Here is a 12,219-nt window from a genome sequence, read left to right on the forward strand (position 1 = left end):
AACAGTCAATATTTCCGAACATTAACAATGACAACACTTTTACTGTCTGTGGTCAAAGTTCAAACAGAGACTTCATGTTGCATTTAAACATGCACAGTCCAATGTGTTATTAATTTGATTTGATTTGACTTGGATCCCCATTAGCTGACTCCATAACAACAGCTAGTCTACCTGGTAGGATCCCCATTAGCTGACTCCATAACAACAGCTAGTCTACCTGGTTGGATCCCCATTAACTGACTCCATAACAACAGCTAGTCTACCTGGTTGGATCCCCATTAGCTGACTCCATAACAACAGCTAGTCTACCTGGTTGGATCCCCATTAGCTGACTCCATAACAACAGCTAGTCTACCTGGTTGGATCCCCATTAGCTGACTCCATAACAACAGCTAGTCTACCTGGTTGGATCAACATTAGCTGACTCCATAACAACAGCTAGTCTACCTGGTTGGATCCCCATTAGCTGACTCCATAACAACAGCTAGTCTACCTGGTTGGATCCCCATTAACTGACTCCATAACAACAGCTAGTCTCCCTGGTTGGATCCCCATTAGCTGACTCCATAACAACAGCTAGTCTACCGGGTTGGATCCCCATTAGCTGAGTCCATAACAACAGCTAGTCTACCTGGTTGGATCCCCATTAGCTGACTCCATAACAACAGCTAGTCTACCTGGTTGGATCCCCATTAGCTGAGTCCATAACAACAGCTAGTCTCCCTGGTTGGATCCCCATTAGCTGACTCCATAACAAGACCTAGTCTACCTGGTTGGATCCCCTGACTCCATAACAACAGCTAGTCTCCCTGGTTGGATCCCCATTAGCTGACTCCATAACAACAGCTAGTCTACCTGGTTGGATCCCCATTAGCTGACTCCATAACAACAGCTAGTCTCCCTGGTTGGATCCCCATTAGCTGACTCCATAACAACAGCTAGTCTACCTGGTTGGATCCCCATTAGCTGACTCCATAACAACAGCTAGTCTACCTGGTTGGATCCCCATTAGCTGACTCCATAACAACAGCTAGTCTACCTGGTTGGATCCCCTGACTCCATAACAACAGCTAGTCTACCTGGTTGCATTATATTGACCAGGTACTATAGTGGCTGCTCTATCAGATTATTACCTGGCCAATATAATGGATAATCTGAGAGCAGCCACTATAGTACCTGGTCAATATAATGGATAATCTGATAGAGCAGCCACTATAGTACCTGGTCAATATAATGGATAATCTGAGAGCAGCCACTATAGCACCTGGCCAATATAATGGATAATCTGATAGAGCAGCCACTATAGTACCTGGCCAATATAATGGATAATCTGATAGAGCAGCCACTATAGTACCTGGCCAATATAATGGATAATCTGATAGAGCAGCCACTATAGTACCTGGTCAATATAATGGATAATCTGAGAGCAGCCACTATAGTACCTGGTCAATATAATGGATAATCTGAGAGCATCCACTATAGTACCTGGTCAATATAATAGATAATCTGATAGAGCAGCCACTATAGTACCTGGTCAATATAATGGATAATCTGATAGAGCAGCCACTATAGTACCTGGCCAATATAATGGATAATCTGATAGAGCAGCCACTATAGTACCTGGTCAATATAATGGATAATCTGATAGAGCAGCCACTATAGTACCTGGCCAATATAATGGATAATCTGATAGAGCAGCCACTATAGTACCTGGCCAATATAATGGATAATCTGATAGAGCAGCCACAATAGTACCTGGTCAATATAATGGATAATCTGAGAGCAGCCACTACAGTACCTGGCCAATATAATGGATAATCTGATAGAGCAGCCACTATAGTACCTGGTCAATATAATGGATAATCTGATAGAGCAGCCACTATAGTACCTGGTCAATATAATGGATAATCTGAGAGCAGCCACTATAGTACCTGGTCAATATAATGGATAATCTGACAGAGCAGCCACTATAGTACCTGGTCAATATAATGGATAATCTGAGAACAGCCACTATAGTACCTGGTCAATATAATGGATAATCTGAGAACAGCCACTATAGTACCTGGTCAATATAATGGATAATCTGATAGAGCAGCCACTATAGTACCTGGCCAATATAATGGATAATCTGATAGAGCAGCCACTATAATACCTGGCCAATATAATGGATAATCTGATAGAGCAGCCACTATAGTACCTGGTCAATATAATGGATAATCTGATAGAGCAGCCACTATAGTACCTGGTCAATATAATGGATAATCTGATAGAGCAGCCACTATAGTACCTGGCCAATATAATGGATAATCTGATAGAGCAGCCACTATAGTACCTGGTCAATATAATGGATAATCTGAGAGCAGCCACTATAGTACCTGGTCAATATAATGGATAATCTGAGAGCATCCACTATAGTACCTGGTCAATATAATAGATAATCTGATAGAGCAGCCACTATAGTACCTGGTCAATATAATGGATAATCTGATAGAGCAGCCACTATAGTACCTGGCCAATATAATGGATAATCTGATAGAGCAGCCACTATAGTACCTGGTCAATATAATGGATAATCTGATAGAGCAGCCACTATAGTACCTGGCCAATATAATGGATAATCTGATAGAGCAGCCACTATAGTACCTGGCCAATATAATGGATAATCTGATAGAGCAGCCACTATAGTACCTGGTCAATATAATGGATAATCTGAGAGCAGCCACTACAGTACCTGGCCAATATAATGGATAATCTGATAGAGCAGCCACTATAGTACCTGGTCAATATAATGGATAATCTGATAGAGCAGCCACTATAGTACCTGGTCAATATAATGGATAATCTGAGAGCAGCCACTATAGTACCTGGTCAATATAATGGATAATCTGACAGAGCAGCCACTATAGTACCTGGTCAATATAATGGATAATCTGAGAACAGCCACTATAGTACCTGGTCAATATAATGGATAATCTGAGAACAGCCACTATAGTACCTGGTCAATATAATGGATAATCTGATAGAGCAGCCACTATAGTACCTGGCCAATATAATGGATAATCTGATAGAGCAGCCACTATAATACCTGGCCAATATAATGGATAATCTGATAGAGCAGCCACTATAGTACCTGGTCAATATAATGGATAATCTGATAGAGCAGCCACTATAGTACCTGGTCAATATAATGGATAATCTGATAGAGCAGCCACTATAGTACCTGGCCAATATAATGGATAATCTGATAGAGCAGCCACTATAGTACCTGGTCAATATAATGGATAATCTGAGAGCAGCCACTATAGTACCTGGTCAATATAATGGATAATCTGATAGAGCAGCCACTATAGTACCTGGCCAATATAATGGATAATCTGATAGAGCAGCCACTATAGTACCTGGCCAATATAATGGATAATATGAGAGCAGCCACTATAGTACCTGGTCAATATAATGGATAATCTGATAGAGCAGCCACTATAGTACCTGGTCAATATAATGGATAATCTGATAGAGCAGCCACTATAGTACCTGGCCAATATAATGGATAATCTGATAGAGCAGCCACTATAGTACCTGGCCAATATAATGGATAATCTGATAGAGCAGCCACTATAGTACCTGGTCAATATAATGGATAATCTGAGAGCAGCCACTATAGTACCTGGTCAATATAATGGATAATCTGATAGAGCAGCCACTATAGTACCTGGCCAATATAATGGATAATCTGATAGAGCAGCCACTATAGTACCTGGTCAATATAATGGATAATCTGATAGAGCAGCCACTATAGTACCTGGCCAATATAATGGATAATCTGATAGAGCAGCCACTATAGTACCTGGTCAATAAAATGGATAATCTGATAGAGCAGCCACTATAGTACCTGGTCAATATAATGGATAATCTGATAGAGCAGCCACTATAGTACCTGGTCAAAATAATGGATAATCTGATAGAGCAGCCACTATAGTACCTGGTCAATATAATGGATAATCTGATAGAGCAGCCACTATAGTACCTGGTCAATATAATGGATAATCTGATAGAGCAGCCACTATAGTACCTGGCCAATATAATGGATAATCTGATAGAGCAGCCACTATAGTACCTGGTCAATATAATGGATAATCTGATAGAGCAGCCACTATAGTACCTGGCCAATATAATGGATAATCTGATAGAGCAGCCACTATAGTACCTGGTCAATATAATGGATAATCTGATAGAGCAGCCACTATAGTACCTGGTCAATATAATGGATAATCTGATAGAGCAGCCACTATAGTACCTGGTCAATATAATGGATAATCTGATAGAGCAGCCACTATAGTACCTGGTCAATATAATGGATAATCTGATAGAGCAGCCACTATAGTACCTGGTCAATATAATGGATAATCTGATAGAGCAGCCACTATAGTACCTGGTCAATATAATGGATAATCTGATAGAGCAGCCACTATAGTACCTGGTCAATATAATGGATAATCTGATAGAGCAGCCACTATAGTACCTGGTCAATATAATGGATAATCTGATAGAGCAGCCACTATGGTACCTGGTCAATATAATGGATAATCTGATAGAGCAGCCACTATAGTACCTGGTCAATATAATGGATAATCTGATAGAGCAGCCACTATGGTACCTGGTCAATATAATGGATAATCTGATAGAGCAGCCACTATGGTACCTGGTCAATATAATGGATAATCTGATAGAGCAGCCACTATAGTACCTGGTCAATATAATGGATAATCTGATAGAGCAGCCACTATGGTACCTGGTCAATATAATGGATAATCTGATAGAGCAGCCACTATGGTACCTGGTCAATATAATGGATATCTCTGATAGAGCAGCCACTATAGTACCTGGTCAATATAATGGATAATCTGATAGAGCAGCCACTATGGTACCTGGTCAATATAATGGATAATCTGATAGAGCAGCCACTATGGTACCTGGTCAATATAATGGATAATCTGATAGAGCAGCCACTATAGTACCTGGCCAATATAATGGATAATCTGAGAGCAGCCACTATAATACCTGGTCAATATAATGGATAATCTGATAGAGCAGCCACTATAGTACCTGGTCAATATAATGGATAATCTGATAGAGCAGCCACTATAGTACCTGGCCAATATAATGGATAATCTGATAGAGCAGCCACTATAGTACCTGGTCAATATAATGGATAATCTGATAGAGCAGCCACTATAGTACCTGGCCAATATAATGGATAATCTGATAGAGCAGCCACTATAGTACCTGGCCAATATAATGGATAATCTGAAAGAGCAGCCACTATAGTACCTGGTCAATATAATGGATAATCTGATAGAGCAGCCACTATAGTACCTGGCAAATATAATGGATAATCTGATAGAGCAGCCACTATAGTACCTGGTCAAAATAATGGATAATCTGATAGAGCAGCCACTATAGTACCTGGTCAATATAATGGATAATCTGATAGAGCAGCCACTATAGTACCTGGTCAATATAATGGATAATCTGATAGAGCAGCCACTATAGTACCTGGTCAATATAATGGATAATCTGATAGAGCAGCCACTATAGTACCTGGTCAATATAATGGATAATCTGAGAGCATCCACTATAGTACCTGGTCAATATAATGGATAATCTGATAGAGCAGCCACTATAGTACCTGGTCAATATAATGGATAATCTGATAGAGCAGCCACTATAGTACCTGGCCAATATAATGGATAATCTGATAGAGCAGCCACTATAGTACCTGGCCAATATAATGGATAATCTGATAGAGCAGCCACTATAGTACCTGGCCAATATAATGGATAATCTGATAGAGCAGCCACTATAGTACCTGGCCAATATAATGGATAATCTGAGAGCAGCCACTATAGTACCTGGTCAATATAATGGATAATCTGATAGAGCAGCCACTATAGTACCTGGCCAATATAATGGATAATCTGATAGAGCAGCCACTATAGTACCTGGCCAATATAATGGATAATCTGATAGAGCAGCCACTATAGTACCTGGCCAATATAATGGATAATCTGATAGAGCAGCCACTATAGTACCTGGCCAATATAATGGATAATCTGATAGAGCAGCCACTATAGTACCTGGCCAATATAATGGATAATCTGAGAGCAGCCACTATAGTACCTGGTTAATATAATGGATAATCTGTGCACTAGGGCAAGAAGCAGATATAGTGGTGACGTCAATATAAGGACAACGTGGCAGGTTAGGAGGTAAACTAACACAGCAGGTTAGGAGAACTAACACAGCAGGTTAGGAGAACTAACACAGCAGGTTAGGAGAACTAACACAGCAGGTTAGGAGGAGAACTAACACAGCAGGTTAGGAGGAGAACTAACACAGCAGGTTAGGAGAACTAACACAGCAGGTTAGGAGAACTAACACAGCAGGTTAGGAGAACTAACACAGCAGGTTAGGAGAACTAACACAGCAGGTTAGGAGGAGAACTAACACAGCAGGTTAGGAGGAGAACTAACACAGCAGGTTAGGAGGAGAACTAACACAGCAGGTTAGGAGGAGAACTAACACAGCAGGTTAGGAGGAGAACTAACACAGCAGGTTAGGAGGAGAACTAACACAGCAGGTTAGGAGAACTAACACAGCAGGTTAGGAGGAGAACTAACAAAGCAGGTTAGGAGGAGAACTAACAAAGCAGGTTAGGAGGAGAACTAACACAGCAGGTTAGGAGGAGAACTAACACAGCAGGTTAGGAGGAGAACTAACACAGCAGGTTAGGAGGAGAACTAACACAGCAGGTTAGGAGGCAAAATAACACAGCAGGTTCGGAGGAGAACTAACACAGCAGGTTAGGAGAACTAACACAGCAGGTTAGGAGGAGAACTAACACAGCAGGTTAGGAGGAGAACTAACACAGCAGGTTAGGAGGAGAACTAACACAGCAGGTTAGGAGGAGAACTAACACAGCAGGTTAGGAGAACTAACACAGCAGGTTAGGAGAACTAACACAGCAGGTTAGGAGAACTAACACAGCAGGTTAGGAGGAGAACTAACACAGCAGGTTAGGAAAACTAACACAGCAGGTTAGGAGAACTAACACAGCAGGTTAGGAGGAGAACTAACACAGCAGGTTAGGAGAACTAACACAGCAGGTTAGGAGAACTAACACAGCAGGTTAGGAGGAGAACTAACACAGCAGGTTAGGAGGAGAACTAACACAGCAGGTTAGGAGAACTAACACAGCAGGTTAGGAGGAGAACTAACACAGCAGGTTAGGAGAACTAACACAGCAGGTTAGGAAAACTAACACAGCAGGTTAGGAGAACTAACACAGCAAGTTAAGAGGAGAAGTAACACAGCAGGTTAGGAGAACTAACACAGCAGGTTAGGAGGAGAACTAACACAGCAGGTTAGGAGAACTAACACAGCAGGTTAGGAGGAGAACTAACACAGCAGGTTAGGAGAACTAACACAGCAGGTTAGGAAAACTAACACAGCAGGTTAGGAGAACTAACACAGCAAGTTAGGAAAACTAACACAGCAGGTTAGGAGAACTAACACAGCAGGTTAGGAGAACTAACACAGCAGGTTAGGATGAGAACTAACACAGCAGGTTAGGAGGAGAACTAACACAGCAGGTTAGGAGAACTAACACAGCAGGTTAGAAGAACTAACACAGCAGGTTAGGAGGAGAACTATCACAGCAGGTTAGGAGAACTATTACAGCAGGTTAGGAGAACTAACACAGCAGGTTAGAAGAACTAACACAGCAGGTTAGGATGAGAACTATCACAGCAGGTTAGGAGAACTATCACAGCAGGTTAGGAGAACTAACACAGCAGGTTATGACAACTATTACAGCAGGTTAGGAGAACTAACACAGCAAGTTAGGAGGAGAACTAACACAGCAGGTTAGGAGAAGTAACACAGCAGGTTAGGAGACTGAGGTTAAGGTTAGGGGGTTTCTTCGGATGGGGCCACAGTGTCTCCGGACCGCTCCTGTCTCAGCCTCCAGTATTTATGCTGCAGTAGTTTATGTGTCGGGGGGCTGGGGTTAGTTGGTTATACCTGGAGTACTTCTCCTGTCTTATCCAGTGTCCTGTGTGAATTTAAGTATGCTCTCTCTAATTCTCTCGTTCTCTCTTTCTCTCTGAGAACCTGAGCCCTAGGACCATACGTCAGGACTACCGGGCATGATGACACCTTGCTGTCCCCAGTCCGCCTGGCCTTGCTGCTATTCCAGTTTCAACTGTTCTGCCTGCGGCTACGAAACCCCTACCTGTCCCAGACCTGCTGTTTTCAACTCTTAATGATCGGCTATGAAAAGCCAACTGAGAGACCTGAGCCCTAGGACCATACGTCGGGACTACCGGCCGTGGTGACTCCTTGCTGTCCCCAGTCCGCCTGGCCTTGCTGCTATTCCAGTTTAAACTGTTCTGCCTGCGGTTATGGAACCCCTACCTGTCCCAGACCTGCTGTTTTCAACTCTTAATGATCGGCTATGAAAAGCCAACTGAGATTTATTCCTGATTATTATTTGACCATGCTTGTCACTTATGAACATTTTTGAACATCTTGGCATGGTTCTGTTATAATCTCCACCCGGCACAGCCAGAAGAGGACTGGCCACCCCTCATAGCCTGGTTCCTCTCTAGGTTTCTTCCTAGGTTTTCGCCTTTCTAGGGAGTTTTTCCTAGCCACCGTGCTTCTACACCTGCATTACTAGCTGTTTGGGGTTTTAGGCTGGGTTTCTGTACAGCACTTCGAGATATTAGCTGATGTAAGAAGGGCTATATAAAATAAAATTGATTGATTGAAATTGATTGGTTAGGAAAAGGGTTAGGCTTAGCTAAAATGCTACATTTGTCAACAACTGTTGTCCCCAACGCAACCACTAGACAGAGCTGTAGGCCTACTCCATCTAGCCACAACGGTAGAAATGTAAACAAACCATCGGAGTTGTGCCTGTTGCCATAGAAATAGAGGACTCATCAGGGATATAACCGGTTTTAGCATGGACATTGCGCTTGAGGCCTTCCACCATTTTAAAGTAGTTAACTGGATGGGGATTCCTGTGAGTTGGGAGCAATCAGCCAATGAAGAAGAAGAAAATGTACTACTTTAAAATGGAGATAGCCTGAATGGCTCTGCCCATGCTGTCCCAGATGCTATAATGGCACAGATACAAAGATGAGTCCCTTTATCTCTATGGCCTGTTGTTCACACACATATCTGCCCTCTCATTGGCTAGATGGTCCCATCGGCTCTCGCCTCCTCCCGCCTGCCTTCCATCTTTGAGGACATGCATCCTCCCGCCTGCCTTCCATCTTTGAGGACATGCATCCTCCCATCTTTGAGGACATGCATTTCCATTGTTAGAGCGGTCACTTGAGTATCTTCTCAATATAATAGACAATCTTTGCTTGTATGCAGGAACATTGGTACATTGTGGGAGGCTGTCTAGAGAGACTACTGATGAACAAGCTAGGCCTATTTGAAACATCGCCATCTCCTGGCAGCATTTACCAGACAGATTCAGAAGCTTGAAAACCCCATTAGATTTTTTGCCCCAAAGTATAGAAGGAAAAAAAACTAACTGAACATAGTTTATGATTGTTTTTATTTTATTTTTGGAGTCAATGATAATAGTTTCAGTATACTTTTAGTTTTTCAAATGGGTTTCTTAATTATTGTATTCTTTTAGGTTCAGATTTGGTAACATAATTACCAAAATTATGTGTGAATTACTGTGAACTTTCATTATCCTCCCTCCTGATAAGAGAAATTAGAAAATATCTTAAATATACTGTGTGTGTTTTTGTGGTAACGGAATTACAAGGCAATGTTTCTTAAAAACTTACAGAAGGCAACTAATTTATCCCAAACTAAATATAAGTGTTGCTATTAGTTGGCTGTTAGGGGTCTCCACTTTAACATTATTGTGTTTTGATGTATTTCTAATACCTTTATAGACTTTTTCTGGTAGATGTTTTCGAAGACCTATTACTTATGCATCATTTTAAAGATGGAAAATGGTTGAAAAATGTATCTATGCCTTCTGATTTCCCCAAAACACAGACTCTTAAGCTTTCATTTGATACCCAATTTGATATTCTCCTATGACCTTCACATGTTGGTGCTCATGGGTCCTTTTACATGGAAATTACCTTATGCAGAAAAATGTCCAATGATGGAAAAGTGTGTTTGTCTGGCAAGTGCATTTGATAGTGCCGTTAGTGAACACCGTACCAAACCGTAGCAAAATGTTTCAACAACAAGACTTTCTATTGGACTAATTCTGGTAGGTCCCTAGTGGTGGGATGGGCAACTTTGATGGGGGTGGGGTGCCACAAAAAAAAACAGAACTCATCATGGGGTGCCGCAGTGTCTCTGCGTCCCCACATCCATAATAGTTTTCATGTTCATTTCCTGCAATTCTACACATTTCGCCATGAGGGCGGAGAGAATATTTCGCAATTTTCTAACTCATTTCCTGCAATTCGACACATTTCGCCATGAGGGCGGAGAGATTATTTCGCAATTTTCTAACTCATTTCATGCAATTCTACACATTTTGCCATGAGGGCGGAGAGAATATTTCGCAATTTTCTAACTCATTTCCTGCAATTCGACACATTTCGCCATGAGGGCGGAGAGAATATTTCGCAATTTTCTAACTCATTTCATGCAATTCTACACATTTCGCCATGAGGGCGGAGAGAATATTGGGCAATTTTCTAACTCATTTCATGCAATTCTACACATTTTGCCAAAGGGTGGGGGCAAATGTTTGCCGTTTTTAATATGATAACTGCCGATCAATGGTCCCCACCCGCGGTCTGTAATTCAGTAACCTACCAATCTAAAAACAAATGTAGCTGACATGGGCTAATTGAGTGACTGCTGAGGCACAACCACATTTCCAAATTGCACCTCGTGTGTTCTATTATTCTAACGGTCAACAGCAAGTTGAGACCCAGACTGAGTTCCAAAACAACGTCTTTTATTATTGGTCCGCGGGACTACAAAAGGTGGGTCGCGGCCCGCCAGTTGCCCATCCCTGGTTTAGTGAATACACCCATGCAGCGCTTGAGTTCCCTTGAGGTGCGATCAGTTTATCTCGCCCGGGGCACCGGGGTTTTGCATTCAGAGAAAAGGTGTGCTGCCGATTCAACCTGTGGTTAACAATGCGCGTACGTGAGCCGGTAAATGTCTCCCGAGTGGCGCAGTGGTCTAAGGCACTGCATCGCAGTGCTAGCTGTGCCACTAGAGATCCTGGTTCGAATCCAGGCTCTGTCCTAGCCGGCCGTGACCGGGAGACCCATGGGGCGGCCCACAATTGGCCCAGCGTCGTCCAGGGTAGGGGAGGGAATGGCATGGCAGGGATGTAGCTCAGTTGGTAGAGCATGGCGTTTGCAACGCCAGGGTTGTGGGTTCGATTCCCAAGGGGGGCCAGTATGAAAAAATAAACTGTAAGTCGCTCTGGATAAATGACTAAAAATGTAAATGTAAATTATATCGAGCGCACCTGCGCCAAACGGACCACCGCCTTTCTGATCCATCACCAGAAAGCTTTAAACTTAAAATTTGATTTAGCCCTACATTTAAATAGTTTCTATGCACATTGTTGCACGTCACTTTTACTTGACGAGACATACTATTTTATTTAGTGGACAGCTTTACATAATTCCGATGCACGTCTTCTTTCAGTAAGTGAAAGTGCGCAGTTTCCACAGTCTTTCACGCGGATAATTATCACAATAATGTGCTGTCAATCGCCTATAACAATAATACCCATAATCACAGCCCTGTAGCCTATCACATCACATTCGATCTTATCGATTAGGCTGATCACTAACACCAATGTTAATTAGCCAAAATTATCATTCACGAAAGCTGAAATCAATATTGTAATAACTTGGCGGATGTCTTACCCCCTAAATCATCTCTCTCTTTATGATAGCATAACTTCTCAATAAATAATAGTCTACATTAAATTGTACAAGAACGCTACAAACCTCTTAAACATGTTTCCTCGACGACAACGTCCTCTACTTCTTTACTTCCTTATACATGTATTTCCTATTTCAAACTAGTCATGGGGTCGTTCGCGAAAGAACGGCTCTTTGTGAACGGATCTTTTTTTGGTGAACATCGGGAATCGAATTGCATCGGTGAAAGAGCCGTTAATTTGTCTCCCTGATTTAC

This window comes from Coregonus lavaretus, assembly GCF_964263955.1.
Source record: "Coregonus lavaretus genome assembly, contig: HAP1_SCAFFOLD_2257, whole genome shotgun sequence".
Lineage (NCBI taxonomy): Eukaryota > Metazoa > Chordata > Actinopteri > Salmoniformes > Salmonidae > Coregonus > Coregonus lavaretus.